Source organism: Stegodyphus dumicola, chromosome 11 (assembly GCF_044657685.1).
Source record: "Stegodyphus dumicola isolate Sdum_Otavi_A_Nest chromosome 11, ASM4465768v1".
NCBI lineage: Eukaryota > Metazoa > Arthropoda > Arachnida > Araneae > Eresidae > Stegodyphus > Stegodyphus dumicola.
Genome location: NC_140778.1, coordinates 115763764 through 115784680, shown reverse-complemented (window position 1 = coordinate 115784680; position 20917 = coordinate 115763764). Strand labels below are relative to the sequence as shown.

The 20917-nt window shown below is 34.1% G+C and overlaps 4 non-coding genes and 4 pseudogenes across 4 annotated transcripts; all 8 read right to left on the bottom strand.

The window, feature by feature from the left end:
- Positions 1 to 291: 291 nt before the first annotated feature.
- Positions 292 to 483, bottom strand: LOC146994312 (U2 spliceosomal RNA). The gene has a single exon (XR_015044263.1). It is a non-coding gene; the product is annotated as a U2 spliceosomal RNA (small nuclear RNA).
- Positions 484 to 557, bottom strand: LOC146994311 (U2 spliceosomal RNA; annotated as a pseudogene).
- A 6106-nt stretch (positions 558 to 6663) lies between these two features.
- On the bottom strand, positions 6664 to 6855 carry LOC146994310 (U2 spliceosomal RNA). Its single transcript, XR_015044262.1, has one exon. It is a non-coding gene; the product is annotated as a U2 spliceosomal RNA (small nuclear RNA).
- On the bottom strand, positions 6856 to 6929 carry LOC146994309 (U2 spliceosomal RNA; annotated as a pseudogene).
- A 6110-nt stretch (positions 6930 to 13039) lies between these two features.
- On the bottom strand, positions 13040 to 13231 carry LOC146994308 (U2 spliceosomal RNA). The gene has a single exon (XR_015044268.1). It is a non-coding gene; the product is annotated as a U2 spliceosomal RNA (small nuclear RNA).
- LOC146994307 (U2 spliceosomal RNA) lies at positions 13232 to 13305 on the bottom strand (annotated as a pseudogene).
- A 6111-nt stretch (positions 13306 to 19416) lies between these two features.
- LOC146994306 (U2 spliceosomal RNA) lies at positions 19417 to 19608 on the bottom strand. Its single transcript, XR_015044267.1, has one exon. It is a non-coding gene; the product is annotated as a U2 spliceosomal RNA (small nuclear RNA).
- On the bottom strand, positions 19609 to 19682 carry LOC146994305 (U2 spliceosomal RNA; annotated as a pseudogene).
- Between the last annotated feature and the right edge of the window lie 1235 nt (positions 19683 to 20917).

Below are 20917 nucleotides of genomic sequence, written 5' to 3'. Positions count from 1 at the left end.
TGAATAATAGCACTAAATTTCGGAAATGTCTGCGATTTTTCCTACACTTCTGGATAATTAACTATACCTGACACAAGAAACTCAATACCCTTTTATATCTATGCAATAAATTTGCGAAACGCACTAACTTTTCGTATAACGAACGTATTATCGGAAAATGATATTTATGTGTGATACTACGTGATATGATATAATGATATTGTGTGTAGCATATTATAAACATTGCCTTTCTCTTTCCTGCCATGCTGTGAGACTTAGGGAAACAAGCAACGTGCAAATTCTTTTCTTAATTTTAGTAAGGCCGCTCCCGGAGGCTGTGCAATAACGGGCCAACCTTTGGCAAGGGCGGTATAAATACCTAACCGCAAGCCGAGTGTTCAAAAATTAGATTAAAATCAGGACACTCTGTAAGTGTCATATCAGATTTTAATCTGATAAGAACAGATACTACACTTGATCTTAGCCAACAGGCCGAGAAGCGATAAGTGTCATATCAGATTTTAATCTGATAAGAACAGATACTACACTTGATCTTAGCCAACAGGCCGAGAAGCGATAACGTGTAGTGGTTGCAAGAAATACTGCCCATAGTTTCTTCTAACTGTTAACTACTGGTCAAATGTTTTTTCTCTCATCCTAGGGAAGGCCACAAAATTACAATATGTAAACACAATATCAAGTATCACTTCTGTATTGGACTAGAGATATACAGGTTGTTTCGTACTAAATGAAGCAAAAACATATATCGTAGTACAAATTGTTACAATATGTAAACACAATATCAAGTATCACTTCTGTATTGGGCAAGAGATATACATGTTGTTTCGTACTAAATGAAGCAAAAACAAATATCGTAGTACAAATTCTGTATTCGATTTATTAGGCCCAAAGAGGCTGGAATACATACAGAGTACGTCTGTGGTATCGCTTTGCGAGGAGAGTGAAGCCGGCGTAAACAAATAAGCTCTGCTAAATGACTGCAAAGAAGATGCTTTAGAAAGACACCTTCGAATCAAAATGAGACCAACAAGCAAACGTACTTATCAAGTTTACAGTATGTTTTCGCCATTTTAAGGCGATAAGATTTGAAAAATTCGTGTAGCAAATAAAATTTACAATTCGCTTTTTATTACGTGCGGAAGAAAATTTTTTAAAATGCAGAAGTAAAATATCTGAACTATTACATGTGTGAATAGTATTTGTATAAGTCTACGATAACTTTTTCCAAATCAGATATATATAAAAAACAGATATAAAGTCCACTGAAATTTCCTTCCATATTATGCTGCTCATAATTCAAATTTCACACAGAAACAATAATTATAAAACAAGCCTCCCTCCTAAAGAGAAAGAAAAATGTATATATATTAAAAAAAATTATCTAGTGTCTATTTCTATTAGCTTGTTATAATTAATATAAAGATATTAAGAACAAATGCAATTTTTTTTAGAATTTATATCAATATGAATATAATAAGAGCCACTGCAATTTTTAGGTGTTGTGGTCAAGAAACAATGTAATTATATCATTTCATAAGTTTCAGTGCAAACCAAGCTAATAGAAATGGAATTCAGATTAAATTCTTTTTATACTTATTTTAATGTTTTTCCGTTTTGAAATTTACTAACCATCGTTTCCTGCATTTATTAAACATCAGATGTTACTTGAGCAACTGAAATTTCACCCAGTGTTAATTAAAGCTCGCGTAATCGATTATTTTCGGAACTTCTTAATGTTTTGTTTATATTTAACATCTGAATCGAGACGCAGTTTTCAGTTCAGGCATAATACTTTATTAGCTATTAGCATCTTCTTGTATTAATGAGACGATACATGAACGCGTTTGCGCGCTTATGGACGCAAGATTCGGCAGAACATGGTTTTATGATAGAGATTTGTACCGTTAAAAATAGCATTTAAAGAGAAAGAAAGAGAAAACTTGCAAAGGAGGAAGTGTGTGTGTGATTATGGCAAAGCCTCGAGGGCTATCTGCCTAAGAGGAGGTATGCCTTCGTGGAGGAAGGGAAACTGGCTCGTATAGACGTTACACATGGGGAAAACCACGAAAACGCCCATGCAGCCAGCCCGTTCGCGGGATTCGAACCTCGGACCGAACTACCAGTGTTCAGCGACTTTACCGCTCGGCCGCTGGTGGGCCCTTGCAAAGGAGGAAGAATATAATTGAATATGGCTTACTTTAAAGTGTCACAATTTTATATTATTAACGTCCTATATTATTTCTATTTAATTTTTTTTCACTTTTTTTCTGCAATAAAGAATTCAAAACACTGTATGCACAGCGCCAGCGTCTCGCAGTGGGTGGTGCTTAGAAATAAGCTGTAGCTGGAGTTTGATATTATAACCCATTTTTAATGCAGATATTGATTTTGAAAAATCTTAGGTACGGAAACAGGAGAAAATCACTGAAAAAACTTTACTTGATAATGTATAAGTTCTTTTATCGCTAACCTTTTTAGGAACATCTAATGGTATAGATGTAGTGAGTAATAAAATATACACAGCAACACGGCTCGGATTGCAAGATATGTAATCCCATTCCAGAGAGGTGAAAAGCAGAATTTCCACCTCCAATTTCATGGAGTACACCCCAGTGCTTTTTTTTTTAAGTCTTTGACATCCGCCATTCGCAGTGCTTTCTATAATTCAGGTTCCCAGATGATGTCCATGAAGTACTGCAAGAACAGGATTTCTCTTGTTTCTGACGGGCATTCTAAAAAAAAGGCGAGATGAGAACTTTTCGACATCCGTGGCATGTTCCTGAAGTGTTTCTGGGGGATTATGGTGAGACGATTTTAATTGAAGCCTGCTGTACTCTTTTAAACACTTCTGTCGGTTAGAGCTTCAAAGTCTAGTCTCTGGTTTTCTGAACGAGGTTGAAGAATATCCGCAGCGTCTGCTCTTAGAGAAGAGGCGAGACGACAGGCCTTAACTTGTGAATCCCATGCATTCGCATCCGCCACTATAGAAAATTGTGTCTTATATATATATGAGAGGAGCTCTTCTCATCATACTTGGATAGATTCAGAGAGGAACGAGCAGGCATGGGTAATCCATCAGTATTGCTCCCTGGCGTCGCTACGAAATTCTTCAACACGTGAACTTCTTTGGCGCCTGCAGAAAACCTATCATCAATTTGTTGTTCGATTTGCGTTTGGACGGCAGAAAAATCTTCTTTCTGTTTGTTTTTTTTGACACAAGAAACTCTGTAAACGATTTGTTGTTCACGGATGAAACTCGCTTTTCTATTTGTTCTTTGACAGAAGAAACCTTTGCTTCAATTTGTCCAACTTTACTTTCAACTGAGTCTGTTCTGACTTCCATAGCCTCAGATGTGTTTTCTCTTATGCAGGTAATTTCACTTTTCATTTCCTCTTTAGCAGCCCTTATCTCTGATTTAACGGATTCTTGACAAGATTCCATCTTTCCTTCAACGACTTTCTCCCCTTTAACTGATTCATGATCAGTTTCCATCCTTTTTTTTTTTTTTTGTCGCTCTTTCATTTTTGCTTTAACAGCTTCCATCTTTCTTTCCCCAGTTTCATTTTTACTTTAACAGTTCCATCTCTTCTTTAACGGAACTTCTTCAGCTTTCATTTCTTCTTTGAACGCAGCGAACTTTGGCATCAACTGCCTTATTTTTTCACCATTCGTCTTGTCACTGGCATTCAATAACCCTATGACACCAAAAAGTGTTGCTTGCGTACGGGTTCGTAACAGAATGAATGAAAAAAGTGTGATAAAATTTTCACAAAAATTATCCTTATCAAAAGAAATATAACAGAACGTTGGAATTTTCATCAGAGATATTCGTACAAGTGTTCACAATATCACGCAGTATAATCAGTAGTTAGACTTCAAACTACTAAAAATTTTTAATTGATAGAAAATTCCCTCGCCCCCCCCCTCCACAAAATGCGCTTCTAAAGAGAAAGCTAAATCTGATATTTCAGTTCACACAGTACTAAAACAAGGCGCAATAACACTAATTCAGCAACTGAACTAAGATGTCTCTCTCCGGTATTTTACAGCTTTCAATCGGTCGCCAAAAATTTCCAGTAATTTCTTTACTTCTCGCAATTTCCGGTAAACAAAGAGGATGGAATTACGGTTACAGCTAACACAGTATTCTATTACGTTTCTGGCATTTCAATTGAAATTAAAGAATTATCCATTTGTTCAGTGTTAGAAGCACGTGCTCCTATATTTTTACTTTTCCGACGTTGCAGCTGTCTGTTAAAATTTACCCCGCGCTCTATAGATGGGGAAACTCAAAAATTTTAATTATAATTCTACTAAAAATATCAAACTAAATACAAAATTCGTAACATGACTGCACGACTAAGTGAAAATATAAGAACAGCAAATGACCGTAATAAAATGTGGATTGTGTGTGCAAAAAATTCAGCATAATAAGTGGGTTAGGGATATTAGATAAACATGCGAACCAATCATTGTAACTAAAAATGCAGGTATTAATCCTCCATTTACTTTCTGATCATTTGGAATATATTACATTCGAAGTTATTTGAAATTTAGTAATTTGATTTTATTCGTCTTCTTGAAATTCCGACTGACATTTAAACGATTTTAAATTTAGGAGCTACAATTGCTTCTCAGAGCACAGTACGCAGAAGAAGAGGCTTGGAAATAAAAGAAGGTGTACCTGGAACTGAAGATTTCAATTTAGTTTTGTTAAAAATTCAAACTTTGTTCTGCATAATATTTTTCAAATTTAATCTAAAAAAACTAAACTGGTTTATATGCCAGTTTAGTTTTTTTCAGCGTTAACTGTCTGTTAACGCGGTACACGGTCAATAGAAAAGTAATAGAGAGACGTGGGCAAATACAAGACTTTCTACAAAGCCTATTGTGTTCAAAACAAGGAGATTAGGATACATGGAGATGTCGGGTGTGCGGTCGCTCTGTTAGGAAAATGAAGCAGAGGGAAGCAAATAGGCCCTGCCAAGTGAGGGCAAGAATGCCTTGCCTTTAATAGTGAAGAGAGGCAGAAACAAAGAACTTCTCAAATTGCAGTGTGTTTCGTCAAATTTAAGACGAGATTGTGACATGGCTAAAAATTCAAAAATTCTTGTAGCAAAAAAAAATCACTTTATTTTCACTTTATTTTCACACTTTATTTTCCTGCAAACGAATATTTTTATAGATGCAAAAATAAGTGAATGAATTAAATGTTAAATATGTGGATAACATTCAGATAGGCTTCTGAACGTATTTTCCGTGTAAAATACACAAAGAAACATATATAACGGACTGATCATGCTTGTCATTAACATTGGAGTTCAAACCGTAAGTAAAGAACAGACAAAGCAAAACAGAAAAAATTTCCAACGGGAAAGAATATGGTTGAATGTAGTTTATTTTAAAGTGTCAGCGTTTATATTACAAGCATCATATTTTATTTGTATTTAACTTTATTTTATTATTTTCCATACTTCCTGCAGATTTCCTAAATAATTTTTTTTTTAATAAGAAAGTATAAAAAAAGCTAAGGCTCTTAACCAATCAACCTGTTACTAGCTATATAATTTAAATGACTTGATGTTATTGTAAGTATCTCTTTCAAATTTATACGTAAAGAATTACCCTAAACCTGAACTTCTTTAATCGTACCATTACTTAAACAACTTTAGACTTGCCTCTTCAAATTCGAATTTTAAAAATAGTGTTCTTAAACTATTGCGCTACACGTATGTGTATAAATCACTAGCAGATCTTGAGAAACGATGTATATTAAAAAAAGTGACCACTGCTTATCTTTGAAATGATGCATTGCAGTTTTCAAATAGTAAAACATAATGATAGGCGAAAAGCACTAGGAAAAAGAATTATTATGCTTATATATTTAACATTTAAAAATAATACTAAAATAGAAATACGATAATCGGATAAATAATAGAAATACGCACCATCGACATTCAGTAGAAATTCAACTCATCTTATGAGGAATGCAGTGTTTCTCTTAGTAGGCGGGGCTTAGAAATAAGGTGTTGCAAATGTTTGATGCAATGGCCCCTTTTCCCAAAACACAGAGCATACAAATTGAGATTTTTGAACAAAAATTTCCAGCTACAGTGTTAATGAAAACAATGGAAATATTTATATTTTACATTTTATAGAGCTTTCAATGCTAACGTTTTAGTAACATATGAAGGAGAAACGGACGTCAATAAAAGTATCACGTAATACAGCTCTGATTGCACGTGTGAGGAGTATCTCAGTTTATAAATATTTTAAAATTTAATAATGTAAGTAGTTTAGTTCTTTACTAAAAATTAAAAAATAAATTTAATTAGCTTTATTCTTTTCGAATAATACTTTAAAAGTTACTCTGAATAATAGCACTAAATTTCGGAAATGTCTGCGATTTTTCCTACACTTCTGGATAATTAACTATACCTGACACAAGAAACTCAATACCCTTTTATATCTATGCAATAAATTTGCGAAACGCACTAACTTTTCGTATAACGAACGTATTATCGGAAAATGATATTTATGTGTGATACTACGTGATATGATATAATGATATTGTGTGTAGCATATTATAAACATTGCCTTTCTCTTTCCTGCCATGCTGTGAGACTTAGGGAAACAAGCAACGTGCAAATTCTTTTCTTAATTTTAGTAAGGCCGCTCCCGGAGGCTGTGCAATAACGGGCCAACCTTTGGCAAGGGCGGTATAAATACCTAACCGCAAGCCGAGTGTTCAAAAATTAGATTAAAATCAGGACACTCTGTAAGTGTCATATCAGATTTTAATCTGATAAGAACAGATACTACACTTGATCTTAGCCAACAGGCCGAGAAGCGATAAGTGTCATATCAGATTTTAATCTGATAAGAACAGATACTACACTTGATCTTAGCCAACAGGCCGAGAAGCGATAACGTGTAGTGGTTGCAAGAAATACTGCCCATAGTTTCTTCTAACTGTTAACTACTGGTCAAATGTTTTTTCTCTCATCCTAGGGAAGGCCACAAAATTACAATATGTAAACACAATATCAAGTATCACTTCTGTATTGGACTAGAGATATACAGGTTGTTTCGTACTAAATGAAGCAAAAACATATATCGTAGTACAAATTGTTACAATATGTAAACACAATATCAAGTATCATTTCTGTATTGGGCAAGAGATATACAGGTTGTTTCGTACTAAATGAAGCAAAAACAAATATCGTAGTACAAATTCTGTATTCGATTTATTAGGCCCAAAGAGGCTGGAATACATACAGAGTACGTCTGTGGTATCGCTTTGCGAGGAGAGTGAAGCCGGCGTAAACAAATAAGCTCTGCTAAATGACTGCAAAGAAGATGCTTTAGAAAGACACCTTCGAATCAAAATGAGACCAACAAGCAAACGTACTTATCAAGTTTACAGTATGTTTTCGCCATTTTAAGGCGATAAGATTTGAAAAATTCGTGTAGCAAATAAAATTTACAATTCGCTTTTTATTACGTGCGGAAGAAAATTTTTTAAAATGCAGAAGTAAAATATCTGAACTATTACATGTGTGAATAGTATTTGTATAAGTCTACGATAACTTTTTCCAAATCAGATATATATAAAAAACAGATATAAAGTCCACTGAAATTTCCTTCCATATTATGCTGCTCATAATTCAAATTTCACACAGAAACAATAATTATAAAACAAGCCTCCCTCCTAAAGAGAAAGAAAAATGTATATATATTAAAAAAAATTATCTAGTGTCTATTTCTATTAGCTTGTTATAATTAATATAAAGATATTAAGAACAAATGCAATTTTTTTTAGAATTTATATCAATATGAATATAATAAGAGCCACTGCAATTTTTAGGTGTTGTGGTCAAGAAACAATGTAATTATATCATTTCATAAGTTTCAGTGCAAACCAAGCTAATAGAAATGGAATTCAGATTAAATTCTTTTTATACTTATTTTAATGTTTTTCCGTTTTGAAATTTACTAACCATCGTTTCCTGCATTTATTAAACATCAGATGTTACTTGAGCAACTGAAATTTCACCCAGTGTTAATTAAAGCTCGCGTAATCGATTATTTTCGGAACTTCTTAATGTTTTGTTTATATTTAACATCTGAATCGAGACGCAGTTTTCAGTTCAGGCATAATACTTTATTAGCTATTAGCATCTTCTTGTATTAATGAGACGATACATGAACGCGTTTGCGCGCTTATGGACGCAAGATTCGGCAGAACATGGTTTTATGATAGAGATTTGTACCGTTAAAAATAGCATTTAAAGAGAAAGAAAGAGAAAACTTGCAAAGGAGGAAGTGTGTGTGTGATTATGGCAAAGCCTCGAGGGCTATCTGCCTAAGAGGAGGTATGCCTTCGTGGAGGAAGGGAAACTGGCTCGTATAGACGTTACACATGGGGAAAACCACGAAAACGCCCATGCAGCCAGCCCGTTCGCGGGATTCGAACCTCGGACCGAACTACCAGTGTTCAGCGACTTTACCGCTCGGCCGCTGGTGGGCCCTTGCAAAGGAGGAAGAATATAATTGAATATGGCTTACTTTAAAGTGTCACAATTTTATATTATTAACGTCCTATATTATTTCTATTTAATTTTTTTCACTTTTTTTCTGCAATAAAGAATTCAAAACACTGTATGCACAGCGCCAGCGTCTCGCAGTGGGTGGTGCTTAGAAATAAGCTGTAGCTGGAGTTTGATATTATAACCCATTTTTAATGCAGATATTGATTTTGAAAAATCTTAGGTACGGAAACAGGAGAAAATCACTGAAAAAACTTTACTTGATAATGTATAAGTTCTTTTATCGCTAACCTTTTTAGGAACATCTAATGGTATAGATGTAGTGAGTAATAAAAAATACACAGCAACACGGCTCGGATTGCAAGATATGTAATCCCATTCCAGAGAGGTGAAAAGCAGAATTTCCACCTCCAATTTCATGGAGTACACCCCAGTGCTTTTTTTTTTAAGTCTTTGACATCCGCCATTCGCAGTGCTTTCTATAATTCAGGTTCCCAGATGATGTCCATGAAGTACTGCAAGAACAGGATTTCTCTTGTTTCTGACGGGCATTCTAAAAAAAAGGCGAGATGAGAACTTTTCGACATCCGTGGCATGTTCCTGAAGTGTTTCTGGGGGATTATGGTGAGACGATTTTAATTGAAGCCTGCTGTACTCTTTTAAACACTTCTGTCGGTTAGAGCTTCAAAGTCTAGTCTCTGGTTTTCTGAACGAGGTTGAAGAATATCCGCAGCGTCTGCTCTTAGAGAAGAGGCGAGACGACAGGCCTTAACTTGTGAATCCCATGCATTCGCATCCGCCACTATAGAAAATTGTGTCTTATATATATATGAGAGGAGCTCTTCTCATCATACTTGGATAGATTCAGAGAGGAACGAGCAGGCATGGGTAATCCATCAGTATTGCTCCCTGGCGTCGCTACGAAATTCTTCAACACGTGAACTTCTTTGGCGCCTGCAGAAAACCTATCATCAATTTGTTGTTCGATTTGCGTTTGGCCGGCAGAAAAATCTTCTTTCTGTTTGTTTTTTTTGACACAAGAAACTCTGTAAACGATTTGTTGTTCACGGATGAAACTCGCTTTTCTATTTGTTCTTTGACAGAAGAAACCTTTGCTTCAATTTGTCCAACTTTACTTTCAACTGAGTCTGTTCTGACTTCCATAGCCTCAGATGTGTTTTCTCTTATGCAGGTAATTTCACTTTTCATTTCCTCTTTAGCAGCCCTTATCTCTGATTTAACGGATTCTTGACAAGATTCCATCTTTCCTTCAACGACTTTCTCCCCTTTAACTGATTCATGATCAGTTTCCATCCTTTTTTTTTTTTTTTTTTTTTGTCGCTCTTTCATTTTTGCTTTAACAGCTTCCATCTTTCTTTCCCCAGTTTCATTTTTACTTTAACAGTTCCATCTCTTCTTTAACGGAACTTCTTCAGCTTTCATTTCTTCTTTGAACGCAGCGAACTTTGGCATCAACTGCCTTATTTTTTCACCATTCGTCTTGTCACTGGCATTCAATAACCCTATGACACCAAAAAGTGTTGCTTGCGTACGGGTTCGTAACAGAATGAATGAAAAAAGTGTGATAAAATTTTCACAAAAATTATCCTTATCAAAAGAAATATAACAGAACGTTGGAATTTTCATCAGAGATATTCGTACAAGTGTTCACAATATCACGCAGTATAATCAGTAGTTAGACTTCAAACTACTAAAAATTTTTAATTGATAGAAAATTCCCTCGCCCCCCCCTCCACAAAATGCGCTTCTAAAGAGAAAGCTAAATCTGATATTTCAGTTCACACAGTACTAAAACAAGGCGCAATAACACTAATTCAGCAACTGAACTAAGATGTCTCTCTCCGGTATTTTACAGCTTTCAATCGGTCGCCAAAAATTTCCAGTAATTTCTTTACTTCTCGCAATTTCCGGTAAACAAAGAGGATGGAATTACGGTTACAGCTAACACAGTATTCTATTACGTTTCTGGCATTTCAATTGAAATTAAAGAATTATCCATTTGTTCAGTGTTAGAAGCACGTGCTCCTATATTTTTACTTTTCCGACGTTGCAGCTGTCTGTTAAAATTTACCCCGCGCTCTATAGATGGGGAAACTCAAAAATTTTAATTATAATTCTACTAAAAATATCAAACTAAATACAAAATTCGTAACATGACTGCACGACTGAGTGAAAATATAAGAACAGCAAATGACCGTAATAAAATGTGGATTGTGTGTGCAAAAAATTCAGCATAATAAGTAGGTTAGGGATATTAGAAAAACATGCGAACCAATCATTGTAACTAAAAATGCAGGTATTAATCCTCCATTTACTTTCTGATCATTTGGAATATATTACATTCGAAGTTATTTGAAATTTAGTAATTTGATTTTATTCGTCTTCTTGAAATTCCGACTGACATTTAAACGATTTTAAATTTAGGAGCTACAATTGCTTCTCAGAGCACAGTACGCAGAAGAAGAGGCTTGGAAATAAAAGAAGGTGTACCTGGAACTGAAGATTTCAATTTAGTTTTGTTAAAAATTCAAACTTTGTTCTGCATAATATTTTTCAAATTTAATCTAAAAAAACTAAACTGGTTTATATGCCAGTTTAGTTTTTTTCAGCGTTAACTGTCTGTTAACGCGGTACACGGTCAATAGAAAAGTAATAGAGAGACGTGGGCAAATACAAGACTTTCTACAAAGCCTATTGTGTTCAAAACAAGGAGATTAGGATACATGGAGATGTCGGGTGTGCGGTCGCTCTGTTAGGAAAATGAAGCAGAGGGAAGCAAATAGGCCCTGCCAAGTGAGGGCAAGAATGCCTTGCCTTTAATAGTGAAGAGAGGCAGAAACAAAGAACTTCTCAAATTGCAGTGTGTTTCGTCAAATTTAAGACGAGATTGTGACATGGCTAAAAATTCAAAAATTCTTGTAGCAAAAAAAAATCACTTTATTTTCACTTTATTTTCACACTTTATTTTCCTGCAAACGAATATTTTTATAGATGCAAAAATAAGTGAATGAATTAAATGTTAAATATGTGGATAACATTCAGATAGGCTTCTGAACGTATTTTCCGTGTAAAATACACAAAGAAACATATATAACGGACTGATCATGCTTGTCATTAACATTGGAGTTCAAACCGTAAGTAAAGAACAGACAAAGCAAAACAGAAAAAATTTCCAACGGGAAAGAATATGGTTGAATGTAGTTTATTTTAAAGTGTCAGCGTTTATATTACAAGCATCATATTTTATTTGTATTTAACTTTATTTTATTATTTTCCATACTTCCTGCAGATTTCCTAAATAATTTTTTTTTTAATAAGAAAGTATAAAAAAAGCTAAGGCTCTTAACCAATCAACCTGTTACTAGCTATATAATTTAAATGACTTGATGTTATTGTAAGTATCTCTTTCAAATTTATACGTAAAGAATTACCCTAAACCTGAACTTCTTTAATCGTACCATTACTTAAACAACTTTAGACTTGCCTCTTCAAATTCGAATTTTAAAAATAGTGTTCTTAAACCATTGCGCTACACGTATGTGTATAAATCACTAGCAGATCTTGAGAAACGATGTATATTAAAAAAAGTGACCACTGCTTATCTTTGAAATGATGCATTGCAGTTTTCAAATAGTAAAACATAATGATAGGCGAAAAGCACTAGGAAAAAGAATTATTATGCTTATATATTTAACATTTAAAAATAATACTAAAATAGAAATACGATAATCGGATAAATAATAGAAATACGCACCATCGACATTCAGTAGAAATTCAACTCATCTTATGAGGAATGCAGTGTTTCTCTTAGTAGGCGGGGCTTAGAAATAAGGTGTTGCAAATGTTTGATGCAATGGCCCCTTTTCCCAAAACACAGAGCATACAAATTGAGATTTTTGAACAAAAATTTCCAGCTACAGTGTTAATGAAAACAATGGAAATATTTATATTTTACATTTTATAGAGCTTTCAATGCTAACGTTTTAGTAACATATGAAGGAGAAACGGACGTCAATAAAAGTATCACGTAATACAGCTCTGATTGCACGTGTGAGGAGTATCTCAGTTTATAAATATTTTAAAATTTAATAATGTAAGTAGTTTAGTTCTTTACTAAAAATTAAAAAATAAATTTAATTAGCTTTATTCTTTTCGAATAATACTTTAAAAGTTACTCTGAATAATAGCACTAAATTTCGGAAATGTCTGCGATTTTTCCTACACTTCTGGATAATTAACTATGCCTGACACAAGAAACTCAATACCCTTTTATATCTATGCAATAAATTTGCGAAACGCACTAACTTTTCGTATAACGAACGTATTATCGGAAAATGATATTTATGTGTGATACTACGTGATATGATATAATGATATTGTGTGTAGCATATTATAAACATTGCCTTTCTCTTTCCTGCCATGCTGTGAGACTTAGGGAAACAAGCAACGTGCAAATTCTTTTCTTAATTTTAGTAAGGCCGCTCCCGGAGGCTGTACAATAACGGGCCAACCTTTGGCAAGGGCGGTATAAATACCTAACCGCAAGCCGAGTGTTCAAAAATTAGATTAAAATCAGGACACTCTGTAAGTGTCATATCAGATTTTAATCTGATAAGAACAGATACTACACTTGATCTTAGCCAACAGGCCGAGAAGCGATAAGTGTCATATCAGATTTTAATCTGATAAGAACAGATACTACACTTGATCTTAGCCAACAGGCCGAGAAGCGATAACGTGTAGTGGTTGCAAGAAATACTGCCCATAGTTTCTTCTAACTGTTAACTACTGGTCAAATGTTTTTTCTCTCATCCTAGGGAAGGCCACAAAATTACAATATGTAAACACAATATCAAGTATCACTTCTGTATTGGACTAGAGATATACAGGTTGTTTCGTACTAAATGAAGCAAAAACATATATCGTAGTACAAATTGTTACAATATGTAAACACAATATCAAGTATCATTTCTGTATTGGGCAAGAGATATACAGGTTGTTTCGTACTAAATGAAGCAAAAACAAATATCGTAGTACAAATTCTGTATTCGATTTATTAGGCCCAAAGAGGCTGGAATACATACAGAGTACGTCTGTGGTATCGCTTTGCGAGGAGAGTGAAGCCGGCGTAAACAAATAAGCTCTGCTAAATGACTGCAAAGAAGATGCTTTAGAAAGACACCTTCGAATCAAAATGAGACCAACAAGCAAACGTACTTATCAAGTTTACAGTATGTTTTCGCCATTTTAAGGCGATAAGATTTGAAAAATTCGTGTAGCAAATAAAATTTACAATTCGCTTTTTATTACGTGCGGAAGAAAATTTTTTAAAATGCAGAAGTAAAATATCTGAACTATTACATGTGTGAATAGTATTTGTATAAGTCTACGATAACTTTTTCCAAATCAGATATATATAAAAAACAGATATAAAGTCCACTGAAATTTCCTTCCATATTATGCTGCTCATAATTCAAATTTCACACAGAAACAATAATTATAAAACAAGCCTCCCTCCTAAAGAGAAAGAAAAATGTATATATATTAAAAAAAAATTATCTAGTGTCTATTTCTATTAGCTTGTTATAATTAATATAAAGATATTAAGAACAAATGCAATTTTTTTTAGAATTTATATCAATATGAATATAATAAGAGCCACTGCAATTTTTAGGTGTTGTGGTCAAGAAACAATGTAATTATATCATTTCATAAGTTTCAGTGCAAACCAAGCTAATAGAAATGGAATTCAGATTAAATTCTTTTTATACTTATTTTAATGTTTTTCCGTTTTGAAATTTACTAACCATCGTTTCCTGCATTTATTAAACATCAGATGTTACTTGAGCAACTGAAATTTCACCCAGTGTTAATTAAAGCTCGCGTAATCGATTATTTTCGGAACTTCTTAATGTTTTGTTTATATTTAACATCTGAATCGAGACGCAGTTTTCAGTTCAGGCATAATACTTTATTAGCTATTAGCATCTTCTTGTATTAATGAGACGATACATGAACGCGTTTGCGCGCTTATGGACGCAAGATTCGGCAGAACATGGTTTTATGATAGAGATTTGTACCGTTAAAAATAGCATTTAAAGAGAAAGAAAGAGAAAACTTGCAAAGGAGGAAGTGTGTGTGTGATTATGGCAAAGCCTCGAGGGCTATCTGCCTAAGAGGAGGTATGCCTTCGTGGAGGAAGGGAAACTGGCTCGTATAGACGTTACACATGGGGAAAACCACGAAAACGCCCATGCAGCCAGCCCGTTCGCGGGATTCGAACCTCGGACCGAACTACCAGTGTTCAGCGACTTTACCGCTCGGCCGCTGGTGGGCCCTTGCAAAGGAGGAAGAATATAATTGAATATGGCTTACTTTAAAGTGTCACAATTTTATATTATTAACGTCCTATATTATTTCTATTTAATTTTTTTCACTTTTTTTCTGCAATAAAGAATTCAAAACACTGTATGCACAGCGCCAGCGTCTCGCAGTGGGTGGTGCTTAGAAATAAGCTGTAGCTGGAGTTTGATATTATAACCCATTTTTAATGCAGATATTGATTTTGAAAAATCTTAGGTACGGAAACAGGAGAAAATCACTGAAAAAACTTTACTTGATAATGTATAAGTTCTTTTATCGCTAACCTTTTTAGGAACATCTAATGGTATAGATGTAGTGAGTAATAAAAAATACACAGCAACACGGCTCGGATTGCAAGATATGTAATCCCATTCCAGAGAGGTGAAAAGCAGAATTTCCACCTCCAATTTCATGGAGTACACCCCAGTGCTTTTTTTTTTAAGTCTTTGACATCCGCCATTCGCAGTGCTTTCTATAATTCAGGTTCCCAGATGATGTCCATGAAGTACTGCAAGAACAGGATTTCTCTTGTTTCTGACGGGCATTCTAAAAAAAAGGCGAGATGAGAACTTTTCGACATCCGTGGCATGTTCCTGAAGTGTTTCTGGGGGATTATGGTGAGACGATTTTAATTGAAGCCTGCTGTACTCTTTTAAACACTTCTGTCGGTTAGAGCTTCAAAGTCTAGTCTCTGGTTTTCTGAACGAGGTTGAAGAATATCCGCAGCGTCTGCTCTTAGAGAAGAGGCGAGACGACAGGCCTTAACTTGTGAATCCCATGCATTCGCATCCGCCACTATAGAAAATTGTGTCTTATATATATATGAGAGGAGCTCTTCTCATCATACTTGGATAGATTCAGAGAGGAACGAGCAGGCATGGGTAATCCATCAGTATTGCTCCCTGGCGTCGCTACGAAATTCTTCAACACGTGAACTTCTTTGGCGCCTGCAGAAAACCTATCATCAATTTGTTGTTCGATTTGCGTTTGGCCGGCAGAAAAATCTTCTTTCTGTTTGTTTTTTTTGACACAAGAAACTCTGTAAACGATTTGTTGTTCACGGATGAAACTCGCTTTTCTATTTGTTCTTTGACAGAAGAAACCTTTGCTTCAATTTGTCCAACTTTACTTTCAACTGAGTCTGTTCTGACTTCCATAGCCTCAGATGTGTTTTCTCTTATGCAGGTAATTTCACTTTTCATTTCCTCTTTAGCAGCCCTTATCTCTGATTTAACGGATTCTTGACAAGATTCCATCTTTCCTTCAACGACTTTCTCCCCTTTAACTGATTCATGATCAGTTTCCATCCTTTTTTTTTTTTTTTTTTTTTGTCGCTCTTTCATTTTTGCTTTAACAGCTTCCATCTTTCTTTCCCCAGTTTCATTTTTACTTTAACAGTTCCATCTCTTCTTTAACGGAACTTCTTCAGCTTTCATTTCTTCTTTGAACGCAGCGAACTTTGGCATCAACTGCCTTATTTTTTCACCATTCGTCTTGTCACTGGCATTCAATAACCCTATGACACCAAAAAGTGTTGCTTGCGTACGGGTTCGTAACAGAATGAATGAAAAAAGTGTGATAAAATTTTCACAAAAATTATCCTTATCAAAAGAAATATAACAGAACGTTGGAATTTTCATCAGAGATATTCGTACAAGTGTTCACAATATCACGCAGTATAATCAGTAGTTAGACTTCAAACTACTAAAAATTTTTAATTGATAGAAAATTCCCTCGCCCCCCCCTCCACAAAATGCGCTTCTAAAGAGAAAGCTAAATCTGATATTTCAGTTCACACAGTACTAAAACAAGGCGCAATAACACTAATTCAGCAACTGAACTAAGATGTCTCTCTCCGGTATTTTACAGCTTTCAATCGGTCGCCAAAAATTTCCAGTAATTTCTTTACTTCTCGCAATTTCCGGTAAACAAAGAGGATGGAATTACGGTTACAGCTAACACAGTATTCTATTACGTTTCTGGCATTTCAATTGAAATTAAAGAATTATCCATTTGTTCAGTGTTAGAAGCACGTGCTCCTATATTTTTACTTTTCCGACGTTGCAGCTGTCTGTTAAAATTTACCCCGCGCTCTATAGATGGGGAAACTCAAAAATTTTAATTATAATTCTACTAAAAATATCAAACTAAATACAAAATTCGTAACATGACTGCACGACTGAGTGAAAATATAAGAACAGCAAATGACCGTAATAAAATGTGGATTGTGTGTGCAAAAAATTCAGCATAATAAGTAGGTTAGGGATATTAGAAAAACATGCGAACCAATCATTGTAACTAAAAATGCAGGTATTAATCCTCCATTTACTTTCTGATCATTTGGAATATATTACATTCGAAGTTATTTGAAATTTAGTAATTTGATTTTATTCGTCTTCTTGAAATTCCGACTGACATTTAAACGATTTTAAATTTAGGAGCTACAATTGCTTCTCAGAGCACAGTACGCAGAAGAAGAGGCTTGGAAATAAAAGAAGGTGTACCTGGAACTGAAGATTTCAATTTAGTTTTGTTAAAAATTCAAACTTTGTTCTGCATAATATTTTTCAAATTTAATCTAAAAAAACTAAACTGGTTTATATGCCAGTTTAGTTTTTTTCAGCGTTAACTGTCTGTTAACGCGGTACACGGTCAATAGAAAAGTAATAGAGAGACGTGGGCAAATACAAGACTTTCTACAAAGCCTATTGTGTTCAAAACAAGGAGATTAGGATACATGGAGATGTCGGGTGTGCGGTCGCTCTGTTAGGAAAATGAAGCAGAGGGAAGCAAATAGGCCCTGCCAAGTGAGGGCAAGAATGCCTTGCCTTTAATAGTGAAGAGAGGCAGAAACAAAGAACTTCTCAAATTGCAGTGTGTTTCGTCAAATTTAAGACGAGATTGTGACATGGCTAAAAATTCAAAAATTCTTGTAGCAAAAAAAAATCACTTTATTTTCACTTTATTTTCACACTTTATTTTCCTGCAAACGAATATTTTTATAGATGCAAAAATAAGTGAATGAATTAAATGTTAAATATGTGGATAACATTCAGATAGGCTTCTGAACGTATTTTCCGTGTAAAATACACAAAGAAACATATATAACGGACTGATCATGCTTGTCATTAACATTGGAGTTCAAACCGTAAGTAAAGAACAGACAAAGCAAAACAGAAAAAATTTCCAACGGGAAAGAATATGGTTGAATGTAGTTTATTTTAAAGTGTCAGCGTTTATATTACAAGCATCATATTTTATTTGTATTTAACTTTATTTTATTATTTTCCATACTTCCTGCAGATTTCCTAAATAATTTTTTTTTTAATAAGAAAGTATAAAAAAAGCTAAGGCTCTTAACCAATCAACCTGTTACTAGCTATATAATTTAAATGACTTGATGTTATTGTAAGTATCTCTTTCAAATTTATACGTAAAGAATTACCCTAAACCTGAACTTCTTTAATCGTACCATTACTTAAACAACTTTAGACTTGCCTCTTCAAATTCGAATTTTAAAAATAGTGTTCTTAAACCATTGCGCTACACGTATGTGTATAAATCACTAGCAGATCTTGAGAAACGATGTATATTAAAAAAAGTGACCACTGCTTATCTTTGAAATGATGCATTGCAGTTTTCAAATAGTAAAACATAATGATAGGCGAAAAGCACTAGGAAAAAGAATTATTATGCTTATATATTTAACATTTAAAAATAATACTAAAATAGAAATACGATAATCGGATAAATAATAGAAATACGCACCATCGACATTCAGTAGAAATTCAACTCATCTTATGAGGAATGCAGTGTTTCTCTTAGTAGGCGGGGCTTAGAAATAAGGTGTTGCAAATGTTTGATGCAATGGCCCCTTTTCCCAAAACACAGAGCATACAAATTGAGATTTTTGAACAAAAATTTCCAGCTACAGTGTTAATGAAAACAATGGAAATATTTATATTTTACATTTTATAGAGCTTTCAATGCTAACGTTTTAGTAACATATGAAGGAGAAACGGACGTCAATAAAAGTATCACGTAATACAGCTCTGATTGCACGTGTGAGGAGTATCTCAGTTTATAAATATTTTAAAATTTAATAATGTAAGTAGTTTAGTTCTTTACTAAAAATTAAAAAATAAATTTAATTAGCTTTATTCTTTTCGAATAATACTTTAAAAGTTACTCTGAATAATAGCACTAAATTTCGGAAATGTCTGCGATTTTTCCTACACTTCTGGATAATTAACTATGCCTGACACAAGAAACTCAATACCCTTTTATATCTATGCAATAAATTTGCGAAACGCACTAACTTTTCGTATAACGAACGTATTATCGGAAAATGATATTTATGTGTGATACTACGTGATATGATATAATGATATTGTGTGTAGCATATTATAAACATTGCCTTTCTCTTTCCTGCCATGCTGTGAGACTTAGGGAAACAAGCAACGTGCAAATTCTTTTCTTAATTTTAGTAAGGCCGCTCCCGGAGGCTGTACAATAACGGGCCAACCTTTGGCAAGGGCGGTATAAATACCTAACCGCAAGCCGAGTGTTCAAAAATTAGATTAAAATCAGGACACTCTGTAAGTGTCATATCAGATTTTAATCTGATAAGAACAGATACTACACTTGATCTTAGCCAACAGGCCGAGAAGCGATAAGTGTCATATCAGATTTTAATCTGATAAGAACAGATACTACACTTGATCTTAGCCAACAGGCCGAGAAGCGATAACGTGTAGTGGTTGCAAGAAATACTGCCCATAGTTTCTTCTAACTGTTAACTACTGGTCAAATGTTTTTTCTCTCATCCTAGGGAAGGCCACAAAATTACAATATGTAAACACAATATCAAGTATCACTTCTGTATTGGACTAGAGATATACAGGTTGTTTCGTACTAAATGAAGCAAAAACATATATCGTAGTACAAATTGTTACAATATGTAAACACAATATCAAGTATCATTTCTGTATTGGGCAAGAGATATACAGGTTGTTTCGTACTAAATGAAGCAAAAACAAATATCGTAGTACAAATTCTGTATTCGATTTATTAGGCCCAAAGAGGCTGGAATACATACAGAGTACGTCTGTGGTATCGCTTTGCGAGGAGAGTGAAGCCGGCGTAAACAAATAAGCTCTGCTAAATGACTGCAAAGAAGATGCTTTAGAAAGACACCTTCGAATCAAAATGAGACCAACAAGCAAACGTACTTATCAAGTTTACAGTATGTTTTCGCCATTTTAAGGCGATAAGATTTGAAAAATTCGTGTAGCAAATAAAATTTACAATTCGCTTTTTATTACGTGCGGAAGAAAATTTTTTAAAATGCAGAAGTAAAATATCTGAACTATTACATGTGTGAATAGTATTTGTATAAGTCTACGATAACTTTTTCCAAATCAGATATATATAAAAAACAGATATAAAGTCCACTGAAATTTCCTTCCATATTATGCTGCTCATAATTCAAATTTCACACAGAAACAATAATTATAAAACAAGCCTCCCTCCTAAAGAGAAAGAAAAATGTATATATATTAAAAAAAAATTATCTAGTGTCTATTTCTATTAGCTTGTTATAATTAATATAAAGATATTAAGAACAAATGCAATTTTTTTTAGAATTTATATCAATATGAATATAATAAGAGCCACTGCAATTTTTAGGTGTTGTGGTCAAGAAACAATGTAATTATATCATTTCATAAGTTTCAGTGCAAACCAAGCTAATAGAAATGGAATTCAGATTAAATTCTTTTTATACTTATTTTAATGTTTTTCCGTTTTGAAATTTACTAACCATCGTTTCCTGCATTTATTAAACATCAGATGTTACTTGAGCAACTGAAATTTCACCCAGTGTTAATTAAAGCTCGCGTAATCGATTATTTTCGGAACTTCTTAATGTTTTGTTTATATTTAACATCTGAATCGAGACGCAGTTTTCAGTTCAGGCATAATA